The sequence below is a fragment of the Prionailurus viverrinus genome, chromosome D3, assembly GCF_022837055.1.
Source record: "Prionailurus viverrinus isolate Anna chromosome D3, UM_Priviv_1.0, whole genome shotgun sequence".
Lineage (NCBI taxonomy): Eukaryota > Metazoa > Chordata > Mammalia > Carnivora > Felidae > Prionailurus > Prionailurus viverrinus.
In genome coordinates, this window is record NC_062572.1 from 81,621,959 (window position 1) to 81,643,865 (window position 21,907).

Sequence of the window (21,907 nt, forward strand, 5' to 3'; positions counted from 1 at the left end):
GGTGGCCATTGGAGCTGCTAAGATTTGATGTTGGTTGTTACCCAGCAATAGGTGATTACACACTACCCTTGATCTGCAGAACTTTCTTTCATTCACTCAAGTCATACCTTCCGGAGCACCTACTGTGTACCAGACTCATTGACAGGGAGCAGGGAGACAAAGAGGAACATAGAATAGCTTCCAGCAAAGAGCTCAAGGTTCCAGGTTAGAATATACGACATCCTGGTCAGGGCGCCAGTTAGAGGTTCATGGCAAAGATGGGATCTCTCCTTGTTTCTCTCTTGAATTAAGTGAATCCTTCATAAGGCACTCCTATCGAGTGCCAGGTTCTGTGCCAGGCACAGCAGTGAACACAAGAAGCAAGACCCATGGAGCCAGTGGCATTTAAGACAGACACTTCTGGTCCCGTGCTTGTCTTTGTCCTGGGAGGAGACGCCTGCTCGTCTCGCCCCAGTACATATGTGGTCTACCTGGGGGGGGGGGGGGGGGGGCGGGTAGCAGAAGGAATAACATTATTTCCATAATAAATACTTTTGAGCAAGGCAACCATTTAATATTCTTTGCATCCAAGTGATTTAGGCCAAAAAGTAATTTCAGCGAAGATGTTGTTAATTGGGATGTTGGCAATAATGGCATCTCCAACGCCTTTCTGTGAGACTCGTGGTGGTCGTTCCTGGGCAGTGAGTATCAGTGACTTGATTTCTCCTTCCCTTCTCTCAGCCACCTATTTATGAGTGGCCTGAGAAGGCAGAACGAGGCAGGAGTTAGACGTGGCTTCACATCTCCTAACAATAGCTGGGGACAGCAGGATGGCTCCTTTGAGGGCATCTGTCTAACTCTTCCAGAGAGTGGTGTCATTGGAGGTGTCCCAGGTTGGGTTCTCTGGGAAGCACACTCTGAGATGGAGATCAGCCGCTGAAGTTTGGTAGGGAATATTCTCAGGATCAGCACCTGGGGAAGAGGAAGGAAGGAAGCGGGACTAGACCGGAGAAGGCGGGCTTCAGCCAACCCCATGGGGAGCTCAGAAGCTGGCCTGGCTTTTCAGATTTGCCTTACACTGAGGGGCCAAGGCCTTTATACTCCTGAGTCAACCACTCATTGGCTTCCCAGGAAGTGGGGTTCTCTGGGGCACAATAACTGTTTTCAGGCAAGGTAATTCCTCAAGGGGGATGACAGCTGAGGGCCACCTGCTGGCAATATTTCCGGCAGCTGACAATCTAGTTCTTTACTTCTAAATGGGATCTGGGTACATTCCAACATCTACCACGGAGGATGAACAGGATCTGTCCTCAAGATAACAGGAACGTTTTGTCGGTGGTGAACTCTGCCTATCATTCTTTTTGGGCACCTGTTCTTCCTATATAGTAGGTAACTGGCTCTGTCTCCTACAATGTTCTCCCATTTGACTATTTCAGAATAAGCATGATTGTGATGATAATGGAGGTGAGGAGGAGGAGGAGATCTGAGTTAGGAGATAAGCTATTCGTTTAAAGACTTGCACTCTTAAAATACACACAAGCAATCCTCTGTTATATTTGCTGACCAAGAGGGGTGCCTGGGTGGCTCAGTCGGTTAAGCGTCCGACTTCGGCTCAGGTCATGATCTCATGGCTTGTGAGTTCTAGCCCCGCGTCAGGCTCTGTGCTGATGGCTCGGAGCCTGGAGCCTGCTTTGGATTCTGTGTCTCCCTCTCTGCCCCTCCCTCTCTCGTGCTCTTGTCTCTCTCTGTCTCTCAAAAATGAATAAACGTAAAAAACATTTTTGCTGACCAAGAGACTAAATAGATGGACACATTTTTTAGTCGGCTCGTCAGTATCCGGCGGGAACCTTTTAACAGACCGGGTTTCAGCCTGAGGAATCCACGCTGGCATATGGGGCTTGTTGCTGTGTGTGGTCCAGGCCTTTTGGGTTATGCTGTCAATCAGATGAGCTGGGGAGAGGAGCCAGTCTTCCCGTGGCTCATGGAGGGTACTATGGCCTTGATGCTTACAAGGATGTGCGCAGTGGAAGCCAGGAGATAATTTAGTTCAAAAATTTTTTTCTTTCTCAGAGTCACGAAAGGTATTTATCTCTGATCTCCACAAACCGTAAGTACAGAAAAGTGCCATTTTATAGTAGGTAAAATAATGTACTTAGTCCCTTCATCATCTCTGTCCGATTCACATACCATATGTGAAAACGACCCTTTTCTCTCATCAATTACAAAACAGATATAGAAAGGTTTTTCAAACTAGTCACTATAAGGAGTCTGTTAAAATAAGCATCTCTGTAAGACAGAAATTTTCTAACATGCACAGAAGTAAAAAGATGAATATATGAACACCCCATGTACTCACCACCCAGCTTCAATAGTTATCAATATCTTACAAATCTTACTTCACCTCTCCCCTTGATTTTTTTTCTGGAGTGTTTTGAAGTAAATCCCAAACATCCTGTGATTTCACCGGTAGGTGAATATTTCAGTGTGCCTCCCTACCTGATAAGGATGTTTTGTTTGTTTTTTTTTTAAGATAACCAGCATGGCACTATCCTAAAAATTTTGCCATAACTCCTTGACTTCACATACTCTTCAAACTTCTTTGTCTTAAAAATGTCGTTTCAAGGTTGGTTTATTCGGGTTGAGACCCAAAGAAGATCCATACATTGCATTCGATTTGAATGTTTCTTAACCCCTTTTATTCGATTCTGTTGCACACTTTTTTAAATAATGCCACTGATCTGTTTGAAAATGGGTTATTTGTCCTGTAGAATTTGCACATTTTAGATTTGGCTGGTCGCTGCCTCAGGGTGTCATTTAACCAGTTTCTCCTCCAACTGTTTCTCCTGTAAAATGATATTTACGTCTTGAGTTGTGATTAGATTCAGGTTCAATTATTTTAGGCAAGCATTCTTCCTAGGTGGTGGTGCACCCTACCTATTGTTTCTTGTCACGAGGTGTGTTATTTCTGCCAATCCCATGTTTCCCAATGCCTGTCTGTCCTAGATCAGCCAGCGGGTCAGACTGATCACTCCATTAGGAAGCCTTTCATCTTTAGATGTTCTTTCTCTTGGGGACATGCTACCCTTTCCTGCCCTCAAAGGCTCGCCTGATATTTGCAGCATTCACCAATGAGTGTAGCCTAGATCCACTATTTCAAAGTGGCAAAATGGTAATTATTAAACTTTCCGAAGTTATTGGCTGGAATTCTTAATATCCTTTCTGAAGTTATTGGCTGGAATTCTTCTGTTGAAACAAATCAGAAACAAAAGACCTTCCCTCATGAATTATCAGGCAAGAGTCCATTTCAATGCCATGGTTAAGTGTGTGATATTGTTTGATTTATGTTGACCAAGGGACTCCTAAAGAAAAGAATGACTTAAACATACATAGCAGCAGAATTTGGGAGAGAGCCTGGCCGCTGGCCTGTAGGCTCGATGCCACTCTCTTCTTCCGTGTTCTTTCCAGGCCCTCCGTAGGGGCTTGTAGTCCCATTTCAAAGCCACACCAGCTGGGACCTTGCTGTGGCAGTCCTGTTCTTTTTCTTTGGTCTTTATACTTTGTCTTGATAGTATCTGTGCTCTGCCTGAAATATATACAATAGTTTCCCTTATTTTGGGGGAAAAAAATCCTTCTCTTATGCTGTAATGCCTAATGTGTGAGTTCCTACAGAGTTTCTACCGAGATGGTGTAGCCATCTTTCAGTTCGGTTTCCATTCATCTCTTATACCTCATGCCTTGACCAAAGCAAAGCCTACCATTTCCCAAATATGGGCTTCCTTCTTCCTTCCTTCTTCTTCCTTCCTTCCTTCCGTCACTTCTTTACTCACACTCTTTCTTCTGCTAGAATTTGTCAGAGCTTCCTATCCCCAAAGATTTGGTTCAAGTGCCGTGTCTTCATGAAACCATTTCTAATTATCCTGCCAGAAGAAAGAGATCAAGTTCCCAGTTGCCCAAAGAAATGTGTACCCGTGTGGGATACAATCTATTAAACTTTTGAAGAGATCTGCTAAATAATGCAGAGAGACAATAACAGACGCACACAAAATTTAGAAATGGAAAACAAAGGAGAACACAAGCGCATCATTCTGGGTAACAGAGCTGCCGTGATTGAGCCATAGATCCAAGCTTCCCAAGAGCTGGAGAAAATAAGAGAAATGCTTAAATTATGTGATTTTCAGTACTGGAAGAAATCTTTTCAGTTCCATAGCGGTATAGGAAAATTTTCTGGGCTCCAATTTCCGAAAGAAAGTTTTCAGATGGGGTTATATGGGTGGTATCGTGAACATCATTTTATAGCAAGAGCAGAAATAAATTTCGTGTGGCCGTTTCTTGTAGCAGCATTAGATAATCTTATGTGGAGCCTATCAGATTTAGTTCAAGTGTCAAAGCTTCTGGTGTTCTAATCTGATCAAAGGAAATTCCAAATACTTACAGGAATAAATGGAACGCACATGCTACATAGGCAATCATCTGGGTTGACCACCTTTCCCATCCAGTGCGATGAGCTGGGTAAACAATAGTTTAAGTTGAACCTATTGGTGAGAGTATACATAGCTTGATCCTATATTTTGCTGCACAAGGGTTGGTGCATATAATTTGGAAACCAAGTAAGCAGATGGTAGGGTCAATAACCTTCTGTGGGAATTGAGAAGTTAATCTGTGTTCTCACTCAGATGGAAGGTCATTGTGTCCATAGTTAACTCTAGACAAAGCTAGGGGTTCCCTAAAAAGGCTATCTTTGATGGGCTCCTGAAATTGAACACCAGGATCTCTAGAAAACATTTTAGGGCCTAGACATTTTCAAAATAGTTTTTAAAAATTATCCTACAATCGTACTATGACCTCAGTAGCTTTCTTCTAGAATAACTGGTTCTCTACGATATGGCTCCTGTCTGCCTCCATGGGAATGTCCCTATGTAGCTTGACAGGGAAGCTTTCTTCAAGGCATTATTCCACGCCATCCAAATATTCAACACTGGATTTTGCAGAATGTCTGATGAAGATACTTGTTGCTTTAATTTATTTAAGAAGTTTTTTACTCTGGAAAATTTGAAACATACATAAAAGTAGAAATACTGTAACTAACCTCCAGCTAAAACAATTATCTACATTTTAATCTGCTTGTTTTTAATTATAACAGTAAAACACATGATAAAAGAAAAAAAAATCAAAGAGTACCAAAAGACATTAAATAAGGTCCCTTTTGTCTTCTACTCCAAGAAAACCTCTCTTAACAGTTCTACAGTATCCTTTCAGAAATGTTCAGCACATATATGTATGCACATTAGTTCTTTTAAAAATATGATCACACTGTTTTTCTTACAGGTATTTTATTTTTCTCTTATACATACTGGTTTTCACCTTGCTGCTTTTTTAAACTTAATAAAATACCTTGGAGAGATTGCCATTCTTCTGGGTATAAATCCACTTCATTCTTTTATTAGTAACAAAAAAATCTCTCTCCTTTTTTTTTTTAAACAATAATCACCTTTATGTACTTCTGACTATATACCTACAGTTGTTCATCTTTCTTTACATATATTAACTCTTAATCCTCACAACATCTCTACATACAATTATCCCATTTTACAGATGGGAAAACTGAGGGATGGAGAGGTACACAGCTGGTGAGTGTCAGAGTGTTATGCCCTTAACTACCTCACTGGCCTGCTTCTATGTAACACAATGTTGTCCACGGTACATGCTATTCCATTGCATGGACCTACCACACTTTATTTCTGTGGGTGGATGTTTAGATTGTTTCCAATTTTGCCTGCTTTATTAGCAATGCTGCTGTGACTTCTGATTAAACGTGGAAATTTGAACACTTGCCTTTATTGCCTATCTCTCCTGAGACCCCACTAATGTGACAGGAAAATTGTATGCATGCACAAACACCCAGAAAAAAAACCATAGGGACGAAGATAACAGGGAAAGAAGGTGAAAGTACCAACATTTTGGAAGCTGAAAAGTAGATAGATGACCAGTAACTAAGAACAGAGCAGAGAAAGTTGAAACCTTCATGGTATTGGGCGAAACCAAGAAGCAGATCTGTTGGTGTTTCAGAATCTCAGAAAGGTCAGGCACCTGGAGCTTCTGAAAGAAAGAAGGTGTGGCTGAAAACAAGATAACTGGTTAAAAATGTTTGAGATGATAACGCTTTTAAACAATAATAAAGCAGAATATTCTCATGACCTTGGAATCGGGAAGGATTTCATACAGAAGAAACAACAGGCACTAACCATAAGGAAAAGACTGGTAGATTCAATGACTTCTCTTCATCCAAAGACACCATAAACAGAGGACAAAAGAAAACCACAGAGTGGGCAACAATGTTTGAAATACATGTAAATATAACATAGTATTCAAAATACGTGAAGGACTTTTGGCAGTAAGAAGATAAGAAAAAGAGCAAATTGTAAATACAAGCAAGACACTCCAACAAGCTCTTCACAAAAGAGAAAATCCAAATAGTTGATAAACAGGGGGAAAGCTACCCAATGTCATTTTTCATCAAGAACCTGCAAAGGAAAGCCATAATGATATATGGTTACGTACCCGGCATATTGGTAAAATTTGAGCAGTTCTAATAATACCAATTGTCGACAAAGAAACAAAGGCACAGACACTGCTGGTGGGAATGAACCAGGGGTAGGGACCTTGGAGAACAGTTTGGCATTCTATGACCAAGTGTGAGGTATGCTTCCCCTATGACCTAGATATCTTACTACCAGGCCTACAACTGTGATTCTGACACCAGTTCTGATGTGGGGTTTTTTTTTTACCCCCACACCAAGCAAATCTCCCACACCAGATCCCACAGGCTAAAGGCTCAGTCCCACAAGACTGCCCCCGTCCCTTCCAACACCAACCACAAGTCCAAGATGTTACCTGCTTCTTCTGACCAATGGGCTGTAAATCAGAGGTTTCCATGACCCCCTCCTTGGAGTCATTAATTTGCTACAACAGCCCACAGAACTCAGGGAAACATTTTACTCACTAGATTGCCAGTTTATTATAAAAGGATATCACTCAGGAACAGCCAGCTGGAAGGAAGAAATTCATAGGGCAAGGTATGGAGAAGAGGTGTGGAACTTCCATGCCCTCTCCAGGAGCACCTTCACGTGTTCACCAACCCAGAAGCTCTCAGAACCCTCTCCTTTTGGTTTTTTATGGAGGCCTCATTACATAGGCATGATTGATGAAATCATTGGTCATTGGTGATTGAATCAACTTCCACCCCCTCCCCCTCCCCAGAGGGGAGCAGGTGGTGAGGGTGGGACTGAAAGTGCCAACCCTCTTAGCATTTGGTTGGTTCCCTTGGGAACCAGCCCTCCCTCCCATCCTTAGGTGACCTAGGGACTTCTCAAGTCACCTCATTAACATACCAAAAGACACCTTTATTACTCTTACCACTTAGGAAATCCCAAGGGTTTCCTGAGCTCTGTGCTGGTCACAGGATAAAGACTAAACATATATTTCTTATTATAAATCACAATATCCCAACACCCTACAGAGATCTGTGCAGACAGGCACCAGGACGTATGACCGAACAGGCTCAGGTCGTTGTTTCACAAAATAGCCTCAAAGTAGAAACGACCCAAGTGTCCATTAACAATAGAATAGATAAGTAACTTCTGGCATAGGCATTGGTTCTGTGGGATCCTGTAAACAGTGAAAACAAATATAGACTTCATGCAATAATACAGATGAATCGCAAAAAAAGGTTGAAAAGCAAGAGGCAAAAAATGCAATATGTCATTTGTAGACTCTTTAAAAACATCTAAGAGCTGAAAAATGTTAATTCTAATAATGTTATTTGTCTAGTCAGGCACGACACAAAATCCCAAAGTCCATCGAGGAAACTCACGTGGCCCAAGCTGCCTCCTGGGGACCTTTCCAGGGTCTCTGTGCATCCCAGCCTCAGGAGATCTGGCCCTGCTTCAAGGCCAACTCCTGCTTACCTGGCTTGCCTACCCCCTAGGCCTGCCCCTCAGAGCCCTTCTTATCTCTCTGCTGAGCTACCCCAGCCAGATGCCCAGTCAGCCTCCCTTGCCCAAACCCCCTGCCCCCCAAAGCGTGTGTACACAGTAGCCTAACTGCAGGCCTGGGCAATGAATGCGGCTCTGTGGTCAAGACGGTGGGCCCCTGGGCTCAGACTTGGGGTTCACATCACTTAAAGGCTTTGTGATCTTGAGCAAGTTACTTAACCCCTTTGTGCTTCCCTCTCTCACCCCCAAAACGAGCATATTAATAGAACCCACTTCATAATGGTCATTCTGAGAAATAAACCAATTAGTGTACCGGGCCTGGCCTAAGTACCTCAGAAATATTCATTATCATTACCTGGAGAAGGTACAAATGACATCAGTGATGTGAATCCCCCATGTTGGAAACTTCTCACCGGGCAGTTTTCTCCACGGCATCTGTATCTTGTCCATCGTGGCCACCCCCACCCCCCGCCAGTTCTTTCCCAAGGCCGTACTTCTCCATTTCTGAACTTCCTTTGCCCCTACCCTTTGACTCCGTTCTGTAATTTCTCAGACAATGTAGCTGCCCCCTGGGCCCCCACTCAGTTCCAGGCCTGCTCCTGCCTCTGCTCAGCCAGAAGCTCCCACACGCCCCCTAAGCACAAGGCCACCCACCTCAGGTGACGACAAATGCCAGGGACAGCAAATCTTCTGTCCCCCCAGCTCCACTGAGCAGGAGGGAATTCGTTTTCCCGTGGAAATGAGTGATGCCAGTGCCCTTCAAATGGAGAAGCCACTACAGTCACCTCCGGTCTTCAATAGCAAAATGTTCCTTGTCCCTTATGAGCAAATGCAGCCGTTTTTCCTGTTTGATTTGCCTCGGCCGTCTTCCCAGCGGAACGGAGGGTGGGGACACCGTGTTCCCCGCTGGTTCTGCGTCTGGGCTGTCATCCTGACCAGCCGCTGGATGGACACCGTCTATGGAGTCCAAGGTTGATCAGGTTGGAGAACCAACTATCCGCATAATCCTCATACCTGACCCCGAAGGCACACTGTGGTCTTTTCTCCGAAGGGACATTCAAGTTGGGGGGAAGGGCAAAGAGTTCTTATTACAGGTGCCTGGGAGCCCTGATCTGGCCCTCTTGAGAGCCACTGGAGGCTTGGCTGCATGTTGTTTTGGGGGGCTCCCCCCCTCCAGTAAAGTAGAAGAGAAAGACACCTAAAGCCTTGGAGATAAGAAAATTCACTTTGTAAAAAGCAGGACTCTTGGAGCAGATAGTCACAACGTGATGGGAAAGGTGACACAACAGCGTATTTACTTTAGAAGCCAATTATGCCAGGCGCCTGGGTGGCTCAGTCGGTGAAGCATCCGACTTCGGCTCAGGTCGTGATCTCACAGTTTGTGGGTTCGAGCCCCACGTTGGGCTCTGTGCTGACAGCTCAGAGCCTGGAACCTGCTTTGGATTCTGTGTCTCCCTCTCGCTCTCTGCTCCCTCTGTCTCCCTCCCCCACGTGCTCTGTCTCTGTCTCTCTCTCAAGAATAAATATATTTTTTTTAATTGAAAAAACATAAGCCAATTATGCCTCATCTCCAAACAGGTGTGGTGTGGGATCCACAACATTCAGAAGCAAAATATGTCCCTTTACCATATTTTTTATCCAAATCCAATTAAACATAGTCGGTGCCTCCACTTGACAAGAATACCAAGAAATGCGCTATCAGTCAGGTTGTGGGGTGCCTTCTGCTTGCCTCGGATGCTATGAGTCTGTCCAGAAAATGTGGGGAAAGGCCTTTGGTTTTTAGGCCATCCTGAATGATCCGGTGGTCCGGCCCCAGCTAGCTGTGCCAGCTGCTGGGGCCTGTCGGAAGGTGGACGGCCATGTTCTTCCTGAGCAAAACTTGGACACAGAGATCTTTAGCCTCACAGCTTTGGGTCTGGTTGTCTGGTCACCCTATCCGAAGTCCTGCCACCAGCGGGGTGCTGCAAAGGAAGTCGGGGGCGGAGAAACCCACCCAGTCAGGCCTGCAAGATCTAACCCTTGTCTCAGGGGCCAGACCACTCCTCACTTTCTCAGCCCCCTTGGCCTCTTGGTAGGCTGGGCAAATGGAGATTGGACTACAGAAGAGAAGGCGATTGATGGAAACAGATTCAGGAGTGGTATTCCAACTCATTGTTCAAGGGCACTCGGGCAGCCTCCGGACCAGGAAAAGGGGAGGAAACATTCTCCTGGAGGCTGCAAAAGAAACACTGCCGGGTCGACACCTTGATTTTAGCCCAGTGAGACCCATCTCAGATTTCTGACCCCCAGAACTGTGAAATCAGTTTGTGTCTTTTCTTTTCTTTTCTTTTCCTTTTCTTTTCTTTTCTTTTCTTTTCTTTTCTTTTCTTTTTTCTTTTCTTTTCTTCATTTGCCTATAGCTGGCATACAATGTTACATTAGTTCCGGGTATACAACATAGTGACTTCTCTGGTCACCGGCCCACTTGTCATTGTCCACCACTACCTCAATACCATTGACTAGATTCCTTTTTTTTTAATGTTTATTTATTTTTGAGAGAGAGAGGCAGAGCGTGAGTGGGGGAGGGGCAGAGAGAGAGGGAGACACAGGAATTGACAAGGAATTGACTATATTCCTTATTGCTGTGCCTTTCATTCCCATGACTTATTCATTCCATAACTGGAAGGAAGCCTGTAACTTTCCCCTCCACTCGTGCCCCCCTCTCCTTTTCCCTGGTAACCATCAGCTTGTTCCCTGTATTTATAAGTATCATTCTGCTTTTTGTTTGTTTATTCATTGGGGTTTTTTCTGTTTTGGGGTTCCACATATAATGAGATCATATGGTATTTGTCTTTCTCAGTCTGACTTATTTCACTTACCATAAAACCTTCCAGGTCCATCCATGTGGTCGCAAATGGCAAGATCTCATTTTTTTTTTTTGATGGCTGAGTAAGATTCCAGTGTGTGTGTGTGTGTGTGTGTGTGTGTGTGTGTATACACACACATCTTCCTTATCTATCTGTCTGTTGGGAAACACTGGGCTGCTTCCATATCTTGGCTGTTGTAAATACTGCTGCACTAAACATGGGGGTGCAGGTATCTCTTCAAATTAGTGTTTTGTTTTCTTTGGGGAAATGTGTGTCATTTGAAGCCTCAAGTGCGTGGTCATTTGTGACAAATGCAGACCCTTTCGTCAGGGGACAATTGAGCTCTGTGGCCCAGACTTCTGAAAATTAAAGTTTTAGCAAGGTTAGAGAAACCCAGCCCCCCCCCCCCCCCGGGTCCCTGAGGCGAGGCTGCGGGCCTGCCTTGAAGGGGGATGGGAAAATATCTTCATCTCCTTCACACGAGCTCGCAGCGGGATGTAAGACACAGCTGATTTCTCAATCACATGATCCTGTCACTCGGGAACATTTGAAGCCCTAGTCATGGGGCTCTCCTCCAGGACCCCTGGACCTGGCAGGTTTCTGCAGTGCCTCCATAAAGCTTGGGGCCTCACAGGTCTAAAACCAATGCTTAGGGGCGCCTGGGTGACTCGGTCGGTTAAGCGTCTGACTCTTGATCTCAGCTCAGGTCATGATCTCCTGGTTCGTGGGATGGAGCCCCACGTCGGGCCCTGTGCTGACAGCCTGGAGCCTGCTTGGGAATCTCTTTCTCTCTCTCTCTCTCTCTCTCTGCCTCTCCCCTGCGTGTGCACAGGCTTTCTCTCTCTCAAAATAAATAACCTTTAAAAAAATGTTTAAAAAAGATAAGTGAAACCAATGCTTAAATAACTCATCCTTGGCTGGGTGCGCCTCTGTCATCTGGACTACCGAAAGTCTGCCGACCAGTTCTCAGTTTCTAGAGGCTGTCCAGGTTCCTTGGCTCGTGGCCTTTCCTCCTACCTCTGCTTTTGTTGCCCCATCTCCCCTAACTCTGAGTCTCCTGCTTCCCTCTCTCACTTCTAAGGACCTTTGTGATCACGCTGAGCCCACTTGGATGATCTAGGATGATCTCCCCATCTCCAGATCTTTAACTTAATTACATCTGCACAGTCAGTTTTGCCACGAGAAGGATCGTATTCATAGGTTGCAGGACTTAGGACATGGGCATCTTTGGGGGCCATTATTCTGCCTACCTTAGCAAGCCAATTACGAAGATATTTTAGAACCTAGCTGTAAAACACCTGTTCATGGAATCTTCTTGAGGGAGCCTAGTGTTGTCCACAGATGCCTGGCATATACTAGTGACTATTTGCTTCTTTCTCTCCTAGCTGTCTGTGTCCATTTGTTCACTCATGAGTCCTTCCTTTCCAATAGGCAGTCCTTAGAAGCAGCTGTTGGAGATGATCCCATTGTGAAATTTCTAAGGCTCTTCACAAAGGGGCTCCAAGGACCTATGGATGAACAAGTTCTTGATTAGCCTCTAGCTTCCCTCCCCCAGGGTCTGAGGGCCAGCTGATTGGTCCATTACCAGAAAGAAAACATTCTTATTTCTAGCTGATCAGAAACACACATGCTTCCAGAAGATGGGGGCAGACATTGCCTTACTTCTCCCTCAGTGTTTCCCCCCACCCCATTCAGAGCTTTCTTCCATGTGCTCCTAAGAGGATCTCTGCTTTCTCTCCCTTCCTCCCTCCCTTCCTTCCTTCCTTCCTTCCTTCCTTCCTTCCTTCCTTCCTTCTTCTCCTTCCTTCCCCACCCCTTCCCCAGGATCCTGTCTCCATCCTGGCAGCAATCTACAGGATCATGAGGAACATTCATCCTGCACCATCCAGGAAGGCAGAGCTAGGTCCCCCCTCCTGCCCTCCTGAGCACAAGTCACAAAACTTACGGGTTCCTCAGAGCAGGACGTGAACAAGACAAGCCCTTCTCACCAGGGCTCTCACATTGACCACTAATGTGTATTATCATATTGAATATGTCTGCCTAGCTCATCTGTCTTGCCAAGACTCTCTCTCCACAGGGGTAGGACAGAGGAAGGAAGGCTTTAAGGGGGGGCAGTTTCATTCTCCCACAAACAAATAAACAATTGAATAAATAATTGAATGAATGAATGCATGAATGAGTGATTGATCCCATGTCTTTAACCCCCTCCTATCTTTTTTTTTTTTGTTAACGTTTATTCATTTTTAATATAGAGAGACAAGAGTACGAGCTGGGGAGGGGCAGAGAGAGAGGGGGAGACACAGAATCCAAAGCAGGCTCCAGGCCCCCTTGGCTGGGGGTTTTGAACCAACCAACCACAAGATCATGACCTGAGTTGAAGTGGACACTTAACCAACTGAGCCACTCAGGAGCCCCCCCCCCCAACTCCTATCTCATACCTCATAAAACACTGGAAACTTTGGTCTGACGAATTTGCCTTTACTGCAGAGATCAACCAGCACCCACATCTGCTTGCTTATGTCTCCTGCATCCGGTACATACCAACTTTCTGCCATGACTTTGGCCTCTCAATATAGTGAGAGACGAGCTTGACTACGAGAGCAGTCTGTCTTCCCTTTTGGTATGCTGGCAACTATGAAATTCCAAAAATGTCAAGTTAGCAGGTTACTTCATAATTTATGCTCCAGCCATCTCAGTATTATTTTCTCAACTGTAATTGTCAAGGGCCCCACAACTGCTTCCACCAAAATCTGTTCATTACCACACCCGTCACGTTTTTGGATATTAATTTAAATGCATAAAGCATGCTAGCACCTTCCTGCCAAAATGATGTGTTGTGACACGTTACTCTCAGCCCAGGCTAGCACGTGCTGTGATGTCAAACCTGTGCCAGGAATATTCTCCTGTGATCTTTCAGGGTGATTCTAAGTGTCTGAGCAAAACAGAGTCCCCTCTTTGAGGAAAAAATCTCCCAGAAACAGCCTCAGTGAGGCTCCTCTGGGAATTGCCTGGGCAGTAACAGCGCCTCTGTTTGACTAACCAAAACAGTCAAAAGTTCTGTCTTAGGAGGGGCGCCTGGGTGGCTCAGTCGGTTAAGCGTCCAACTCTTGATTTCAGTTCAGGTCACGATCTCACAGTCATGGGATCCAGTCCCGCATCGGGCTGAGTGTGGAGCCTGGTTAGGATGCTCTCTGTCCCTCTCTCTCAGCTCCTCCCTCTCCCACTCTCTCTCAAAATAAATAAAACGTTAAAAAAAAAAAGTCCTGAGACTTTTAGGAGAGCAGGGTTCACTCTCCTGAAAATCACTTGGGGAAGGTGATTTCTAGTCTGTGATGTTTTACTAGAGGTCCTCGGGCATAGGTGGAAACAGGAAAAAAATCTCTGCTAGGACCGTGGATTTTCCAGTCTAGACTGAGATCATAAGTGGGTGTGGCTCCATAAAGTCCCAATTTATTTGAATATCAAGCTATGAAGACTTTGAAATCAATCATATCGGCTGTGGCGATTAAGGCGTGTCAAGTCAGCTCTGGTGTAATGACTACTGGTAACGCTTGCTGTCACCACCTCTTGATCACGAATGACACCCTCATTAGTAACCAAACCCAGATCCAGGTCTGCTAATGGCCAGCCTGCTGAAGTCAGCCCAGTCAGCACCCGCTCCTCCAGCTAATGCGTCTCTCTTACTGTTCTCTTTAGTTTTCCTACATTTGTCTCCAAACTCTGACAGTTTTCCATTCATCACTACGACTTAGGAAAGGAAATGTGATGCATAAAACATAAAATTGGCAAAAATGTCAGAGAAGTCACCACTTAAGAAATGAAGCCTGAGGGGCGCCTGGGTGGCGCAGTCGGTTAAGCCTCCGACTTCAGCCAGGTCACGATCTCGCGGTGCGTGAGTTTGAGCCCCGCGTCAGGCTCTGGGCTGATGGCTCGGAGCCTGGAGCCTGTTTCCGATTCTGTGTCTCCCTCTCTCTCTGCCCCTCCCCTGTTCATGCTGTCTCTCTCTGTCTTAAAAATAAATAAACGTTGAAAAAAAAAATTAAAAAAAAAATGAAGCATGAGGTTCTGCTTTGTGCTGACAAATGTTAACAGAGGCTCCCACTTCTGACGGGGCCAAGAGGCAGAGACGGTCTGTAGGACGTCCACAGGATTTCAGTTCTAAAGGATCAAGCAGGAGGTAAACGTAGCTAGGGTACCTGTGAAAAATCAGCAGTGCTTTCAAAGGTGGAGGCACAACCTTCTAGATTAGAACTGTCCCTACGGAACTTTCTGAGATGATGGACAATGTTCTGAATCTGTGCTGTCCAATATGGTAGCCCCCAGCCCCCTATGGCTATGGAGCACTTGAAATGTGGCTAGTTCCACCGAGCAAACGATTTTTAAGTTTTCTTTAGTTGTAAATAATTTGAATATTTATGTTTTAAATACACATTTATTCATTTTTGAGAGAGAGTGTGAGCGGAGGGGGGACAGAGAGGGAAGCGGACAGCCGCAAGCCTGATCTGGGACTCGAACTCACGAACCTGATCGTGACCTGAGCTGAAGTTGGACGGTCGGCCAACTGAGCCACTCTGGTGCCCCTAACAATTTCAGTTTTTAAGTTGACATGTAATGAACATACAGTGCTATCTTAGTTTCAGGTGTACAACATAACGATTCAACGATCCTATTCATCACTCAGTGTAGTCACCATCTGTCACCAAATAATTTAAATGTAAGCAGCCACAGCCCAGAGTTAATTCATAAAGTCCTCATAGGAGAGAGGTGTGCATGTTTGGTCTGAGAGAATTGAGCTACGTCACACCTCGTGCGAACCTAACGATTTCTGTATGGCTGAAGCAGGCTCACATGGAGCCTAACCAGCATAAATGCTGGAGGCTGTCTTACCTGTACCAGGTGAACCTTCTTTCCACGTTTTGGAAGTTTTTGAGTGAAAACTTAGTGGAATGACTGGCTTGCATTTTTTGAGACACGAGCTCACTCAAGGAAGGAACACATCTTTGTATTCCCGGTATCAAACGCCGTAGTAGCAATGTAGTAAGTTAGCAACTTCTCGCTCAAAAAAAGCTGGCATCCCACCACTTTTCCTGCATTTTGAAATTGGGTGGGAGCTTTGCCACCGGCCGGCCTGTGCCCTTGATCAGCTGAACTTCCGGGCGATGGTCGTTGTGATGTGATGATTTCCAATTCACGCTTCGCCAGCCTCTCTCCAGCCATGAGAGCCTTTGCCAAAATCCACATACGTGAGCTCTCTGAATTGCCCGTGATTGGCTAGTATAATAGTGATCCTATAAAACGGGGAAATATGGTGAGTTTGTCACCCCCGATTGTTAGCGTTCACGTTCAGGGCTGAAACGGTAACGGCAGATTGCAATCTTAAGCCAGGAAGTAATATTCAGCTGTCTCCATCTCACATTCCACTTTCCTCCTTTCTCTTAAGTCATGACATCAGGTTTGTCACTGAGAGCTGCCACTTCTCTCTCGTGGATCTGGCTCTTCAGTCCACCCCTGCAAAGGCCCCCAGTCCCCTGGAACTTGTTCTTCTGAGCTCGGAGGCCTGCTGGCTGTTGCTGGCATGCTCTCAGGACAGCGAGGTTGTCGGCTCCTTCCTCTCTGGGTTGCGCGTCTCTGGGCTTATTTTTATTTTCCACTTCCCAGCAGCAAGATCATTTTCTGTGATACGGAAACAAAAGAGTTATTGACTAGTTCTGAGTAGCGCTGTAGTCCTTCCAGCAGGCATTTACACTACCTGCTCCCTCAGGCCGTGAGTCGTCTTCCTGGTTCCGTGGCTCAGATAGATCAACAAAGCCCTCTGAGTTGACCACGCATTTTTCACAAGCCCCAATCGCCGTAGTCTCTGAAACTTCACGACATGGTTCTTGAAAGGGCCAGGTTCCTCTTGGATGGATGGCCATAGGGAAGTCACCCAAGGACCATTTGCCCGTAGGCACTGTCTTAGAACAATTTCTCTGTGCTGGGGACAACCCCTTGTTTCTATTTTCAACGGGTCCCCGTATTGACTGGCTGCTCTTCTAGCCGCCCCATCTGCTCTGTGCCAGGCTTCCTTCTCTCACTCAGGCATTGCAGGGAGGGCCCCTCTGGACATCTTTCTTGCTCCCCTCCAACTCTAAATAAGGTGAGGAATATTTTTGAAATCATCCAAGGCAATTTAGTGCTGACAAGGGCAGGAAAAGTCAGGGGAGAGGATTAAAAATAACAGAAAAATGATAAGAAAATTTTGACATCTGTGATTGTCATCCCTGGAGGCTATCATGACGTGATTAGTCTCGCTCCTTCTCAGTCCCTCATGGGATCAGACGTTGGCCCTTCCCATCCCTTCTATCCCCTCGTTCATGTGTGGGACACTCCTGGGTTTCCCTCCCTTCCCTTTTCTTCTCTCTACCTTCCTGCCTTAAATGAAAGATGCAAAGGTTAGACTATTTGATCCGTAAATCGGAAGTCCTCTCTAAATCTAATAACTTTTAATCTAATAACTTTTCTTTTCACGTAGTGTAGTTACCTGAATCCACGTTCCTCCTCCCATCTCTGTGCACGGGACGCATCTGAAAGCTTGCTGGGCAGCTGTACTGATTTTTAGAGACACCACCCCTCATCGGGATCATGTGGAATTCTCTTAATACTCAATATAACTCTCAGTGTGTGTATAAAATATACGGCCAACCCTTATTCACAGTGGTTATGATCCATAAGGGCACCACGAGCACTGAATCGGTGAATTAGGAACCACTGCTCCAAGGGACAATACACGGTTAGTTTTCTTCCAGTTTTGATCACATTTCTTTCATCAACTGGTCAGTACATAAATTGGCTTTATGTGTGTTGCTTTCTTTTTTTTAAAGTCAGTTTATTTTGAGGGAGAGAGAGCAAGCACGAGCAGGGGGAGGAGCAGAGAGAGAATCCCAAGCGGGCTCCATGCTGTCAGCACAGATCCTGATGCGGGGCTCGATCCCACAAACTGCAAGCTCACGACCTGAGCCAAAACCAAGAGTCGGATGTTTAACCGACTGAGCCACCCAAGCGCCCCTGTGTGTGTTTCTTTTTAAAGACACCTTATTTAATATAGATCGTTAATTAATTACATTCAAGTCCCAACAGTAGCATTATAACTCAGGCCCAAAGGAGGCTTTTCCAGCACAAGTATTTTCCCCGGGAGGCACACCCCAGCCTTCCTGCCTCACCAGGCAGCGCTTTAGCCCTGTACGTAGGGGCATTTTAAATGGTGAAATCAACAAAAAGCACAAAATGCAAGAAACACGACACTAAATGGATGGTGAAAAGGACACATGTTTGCAGCGTGGTGGCTAAAACAAGGAGACACAGCATTGCCTCATTCACCCTCAGCTGGGAACGCGTCACATCAAGTGGTTCAAAGTTTTGACCGCTCTGCACATCTCAGCAACTGACCACAAAAGCACAAGTGTCGATTTGGGGGTTATAAGTAAATTTTAGCGAGTAGGTGAGTTCACAAATATGAAATCTATGAGTGATGAAGATCAGCTATATACACACAAGCACAGACATCCACACACACACACACACACACACACACACACACATCCACATACATGACTCCCAGGCAGATCTCATCTGTCTCTGTTGTAACTACCAGGGCAAGGCGTGATGGGAGCCAGGGATCACGTCCGGCTCAGCGCTGTGCACACCATACTTTACGCAGCGCCTGGCACATTGTCCGGTAAGGTCAAGCCCACACTCACAGAGACTCTACGCTCCCTCCACCATCTACTCCAGAAACATAGCCCACAACGATTAGATGTGATTTTATAAAAGCTGCCAAGGCCATTTTAAAGTTGCTCATCGCGTCTTCACCTACTTTAGATACATAACTTTTATTATGATTGGCCCACTGAGGCAGCTCTTTATGGATCAAAAGCACACATTCATGTAGTTTCCAAGCCGAGAGTGTCTATTGTATATAAGTAGCTTGTTGATTCGACCACCATCTGGAATCACTGTGGGACTTTTATCCCCCACTTTTAATAAAGTAATGAACAGGGTAGCCCATTGGCCCAGTTCTGTGTGTGTTAACTCACTATTAATGTGGTTCTGGCTCCTATAGGCATTTGGACCTGGGGGGCCCAAAGAGGGGAAATGAATTCGAAAATGTGTTTGTTAAAAAGCTCAAGATCTTTTGGAGGAGAGAAAATAGGCGTATTTCCACCTAGTGGCCAAAAACAACATGTGGTAACGTTGAAACGGGTCTGGACCATTAGGTATTTGTCTCTATACCTAAGCCTGAGCTGGTCTTCTTGTGAGGCAAAGGTTGGGGTGAGGAAAAGGAACTAGATGGGTCAAGGGAAATCTGTCAGGATGGCTGTGGAAGATATTATATGAAGGCAGTCCAACAGAAGCTTTCAGAAACTCGAAACTGAATTCCAGCTTCACCACTAAAGAGCGAGGTGATTTGGGACAAGACACTCCGCTGTCCAGTCTCAGCTTTCTCACCTGTAAAGTGGAAATGATACAGCATAAGCCTATTTTAAGAATTAAATAAAATGATGCATAGAAATCAATTAGCACGGGGGCGTCTGGGTGGGTGGCTCCGTCGGTTAAGCGCCGACTTCGGCTCAGGGCATGATCTCGCGGTTTGTGAGTTCGAGCCCCGCGTCGGGCTCTGTGCTGACAGCTCAGAGCCTGGAGCCTGCTTTGGAGTCTGTGTCTCCCTCTCTCTCTGCTCCTTCCCCACTCATGCTCTGTCTCTCAAAAATAAATAAACATTTTAAAAAAATTAAAAAAAAAAAAGAAATCAATTAGCACAGTGCCTGGCACATAGAAGCAGTCAGTAAGTGACAGGCATTGTTGTTATGTCTGTTTGAAAGGAGGGATGACAGCACTTATGTGTTGCAAACACGCATGCATTACCAGTAACAAGCCAACAGGATTGTAAAAATTGTAAGGAATAAGAATGTTCTATGCTTTGGTGCAGTAGGATCTATTGAATTATCTATCAAATAGATAACATAGGGGGCGCCTGGGTGGCTCAGGGGTTAAGCATCCGACTTCGGCTCGGGTCATGACTCATGATCTCACGGTCCGTGAGTTCCAGGCCCACGTCAGGCTCTGTGCTGACAGCTCAGAGCCTGGAGCCTGTTTGGGATTCTGTGTTTCCTTTCCTCTCTGCCCCTCCCCCACTCGTTCTCTCTCAAAAATAAACATTAAAAAAAAATTTTTTTAAATGCATAATGTAAATAAGAGAGAATCCTAGATAAAATAACTGAAACTTTCTGTATATTTCTGCTTGACTCCATTTCAGTGGAAATGCACAAATAATGTTAAATGGGTCATATTTCTTTCCTATCCATCCACCAAAAATAAAGGGCAGTAAGTTAATGACAAATGTAAATAGAAGATGTTCCAAATAAATAATGGGCCCTTACTGCCTTTTCAAGGAAATGGCACATGTTTAAAATATATTTCCAGGGTGACTGGGTGTCTCGATCGGTTAAGCATCCGACTTCGGCTCAGGTCATGATCTCCCGGCTCGTGAGTTGGAGCCCCACATCGGACTCTCTGCTGTCGGCACAGAGCCCGCTTCAGATCCTCTGTCTCCCTCTCTCTCTGCCCTTCCCCTGCCTGTACGCACACTCTCTCTCTCTCTCTCTCCCTCTCTCAAAAATGACTAAACATGAAAACTTTTTATGAAATAGATTTCTAATCTTATCAAATTAACAGTATGTGATGTCAGGGTCTTGTCTGGTGTTGCATTCATAGCCTCCGGTAACAGGTCTGGATGCGTGGGAACGTGGGAACTCGAGAAAACAACCCCCAGCCGCTCTGAGGACTCCCTGCCTCCGTGCTCCCTCCCCACCCTTGAAGCCAGTGTTGGTCTTGTGGTTTCCGCCTGCTGTTGTCCCTTCCTATTTCTCATGGGTTGAATGTGTCCCCAGAAAGATATGTCAAAGTCCTAACCGCCAGTACCTGTGAATGTGACCTTCTCAGGAAATAGCATCTTTGCAAGATAGAATCAAGATGGGAGTTGACTCCGAAGGAGGCTGAGCCCCTAATCCAATTGACTGGTGTCTTTATAAGAAGAGAGAAGAAACACACACGGAGTAGCAGGTGAGGACCCCGGCACACTCAGGGAGGACAGGGTAGGAGGACACCATGTAATGCTGGAGGGAGAGGCTCACGTGTCCTGCCTACAAGCTAAGGAAGGCCAGGGATGGCCGGAAACACCAGAAGCTGGAAGGGAGGCTCAGAGCCTTCCCTCGCACCTTCAGAGAGAGGATCGCCGTGCTGACACCTGGATCCTGGACTTTCAGCCTCCAGGACCGGGAGAGGATACATTTCTGTTGCTTTAAGTTATCGGTTTGTGGTACTTCATTAAGGCAGCCCCAGGACACGAATAGACTATTCCTCCCAGAAGGTCTAGGGTGGCTGGGTGGTGGGAGTTTATCTGAGCAGTTTTTAATGCCCTGAAATTCTAACCCTATAAAATTATAGCAGGCTGCCTTTAAAGGAGAGGGGCAAGAGGGGACTAAAATCGTTTGTGTTCAGAACACATTGGGCAACAGGTGATGTAGAAAGAAATTGAACATGCAGAACCTCGTACAATGTCAGCCACTGGAGGGGTGGGGGGCAGACGGGGATCTTCCACTCTCCAGGGCTGGGAGCCAGCTTCTGAAGCCTGGGATGCCAGCTGGTCTGCCTGTTTTCGTGAGGACAACATTGATTTAATCTGCCCGTGCCTGATCTTACACGGAAATTTCCAGGACATTTGCGTTGTCCTCTCTTCTCCTTCCCCACCACTTTCCAGCAGCCAGGGACTCCATCCCAGTGTAAGAGATCCACTCTGCCCCCCCCCCCCCCAGTCAAGAGGAAATGGAACTCAAGTTGGTAGGCTTTGAACTAGCCCTGCTCGATTAACATACACCCTGCTTACCTCCACGATATGTGAACTCGGCTTATTTGGACTGAGGAAATGCCCAATCATCCCATTGACACAGAGCCTAAAATAAGAAGCAAATGCCAGACTCCTTACGCAAAAGGGACTCCCCTGGCACCATAAAGCTTGTAATGGAAAACAATTCCGCTAGATGGAGCTCTACTGAA

General features: G+C 45.7%; 1 long non-coding RNA gene across 1 annotated transcript; it reads right to left on the reverse strand.

Annotated features, from left to right (window-relative positions):
• Positions 1 to 528: 528 nt before the first annotated feature.
• LOC125149132 (uncharacterized) lies at positions 529 to 10,697 on the reverse strand. The gene is made up of 2 exons (XR_007145816.1): positions 8,625 to 10,697; positions 529 to 951 (listed from the first exon to the last, which is right to left on the reverse strand). It is a non-coding gene; the product is annotated as an uncharacterized LOC125149132 (long non-coding RNA).
• Between the last annotated feature and the right edge of the window lie 11,210 nt (positions 10,698 to 21,907).